Below are 1,915 nucleotides of genomic sequence, written 5' to 3' on the forward strand. Positions count from 1 at the left end.
ATTCCAACCTGGCAAGGTGAGGCTTAGCACATAGTAGGTGCTCGATAAGCAGTAAACACTGGTTTAAGGAAAATGTGAATTCTTTTTTAGACAAAAGTCATTGAACTGTGTGGCTTGGGAACTTAAAATAGACCTAGACCAACAAAATATAATCTGTGTGTGTGTGTGTGTGTGTGTGTGTGTGTTTGGGGTGCTGAGAGATGGAGGGGGCAGAAATGGATGGACTGGAAAAGAAAAAAGAACATCTCTCCAAATACTTGTTTTATACTTTGGGTTACTGAACTAGGCGACAGTATTACTTACTCCAAAAATTAAATTCAAAGCTATACATAACGTGGCCTAATGCCCAGGTCACCTCTCCCCAGAGCATGTCCCCACCCCCACCCCTGACCACAAACAAGGGCATCTCTTTGTCCCTTCTCTGAATTCCGTTTGCAAAAGAGCCCAAGTGAGAAGCAGAAAGGAGGGCAGCTCTCAAACAGGCTGTTAGATTTAGCCAAGCAACTGGTCTCCCCATCGCTAATTAAGTTAATCCGGTGGGTTTGTCTTTTCTTTTTCTTGCCTCATTTCCTCCCGTGGAATCAGCAGGGACATTAGAGAGGAATGTGCCTGGTAACCCACCAAGCAGGCCTTACTCTTCAGCTGACAAAATGTATTAACGCCACAGAAGAGGAAAAACATCCCCCACCCCACCCCCAATACACGCACACACAACGCAACTCATAAAATACCGATTTTGTTTTCAGCTGACCCTCCAGTGCATGCGCCAGGGTAAATAGATCTACTTTCTGTGGCTTTAACCCCCCTTCTCCTTCTCCACCATCTCCACCTCCCCCACCCCACGTTTGAACTGCTCAGATCTGTCATAACATTGTGTCTGTTTATCCAAAATATTTCCACTCAAAACGCTTGTTTCTTCCACCCAACTGACATGTTGACACAGCTCCTGACAGCTGAGTGACTCTGATTGAAATAAAATGGAAAGCAAACATATTTGCATACAGTTTATAGACAGCCCGGGTCTGAGGAAGTTAGGGAGATTGAAATCGGAATTTCTTATCTTGCATCCTGCCCGCCTCGTTCAGGGTCCCTCCCTGTCTTTTTCCTAGCATGGCCCCATCACTGGGGTGGGCAAAACTTCCTTTATGGTTTCTGCCCAATCTTCTCCTTTCTTCGGCTGGGGCATTCAAAACTCTTGGTGATTTTCTTCTGAAACGTCGTCTCCCATGTTTTCCAAGATCTGAGAGCCTGAGGGTATCTAAACAAATGAGCTCTGTGCCTTTTGAGTGGAAACCATCCCTTTTTTGAAATCATTTCCATAAAATCAGGGAGTTGCACTAATATTCATCTTCCATGTATGCTTTCTCAGATAGTCATGAATTCTGCTCTTGGGAATTCCCTGGCGGTCCAGTGATTAAGACTCTACACTTTCACTGCTGAGGGCACAGGTTCAATCCCTGGTCTGGGAACCAAGATCCCGCAAGTTGCATGGTGCAGTCAAAAAGCCCCCCAAAACTGCTCTTAATCATTGAGATAGCCTGGAACACACTGAGCTTCAATACTTTCTTTTTGGCTGCTCCATGCAGCATGTTGGGATCTTAGTTCCCTGACCAGGTATTGAACCTGTGCCCCCTGCAGTGGGAGCACAGAGGCTTAACCACTGAACCACCAGGGAAGTCCAGAGCTTCACTTCTTATCTCCCCTACGTCCTTAGGAAATGCAACTCCATCTAACTCCCCGCTCCTTTCTGTTTTCATAAAGGAATTACAAAGGAGCACTCAGAAAATCCAGGGACAGCTGCTGCCTCCATCACATGCCCATGGTGGGAACATTAACTGAATAGATCACTTTTACTCACTCAATCTCACACAGTCTCAGAATCCTACTCGATCCAGCCCTCTGGGTACCCACCACA

This window comes from Odocoileus virginianus, chromosome 12 (assembly GCF_023699985.2).
Source record: "Odocoileus virginianus isolate 20LAN1187 ecotype Illinois chromosome 12, Ovbor_1.2, whole genome shotgun sequence".
Taxonomy (NCBI): domain Eukaryota; kingdom Metazoa; phylum Chordata; class Mammalia; order Artiodactyla; family Cervidae; genus Odocoileus; species Odocoileus virginianus.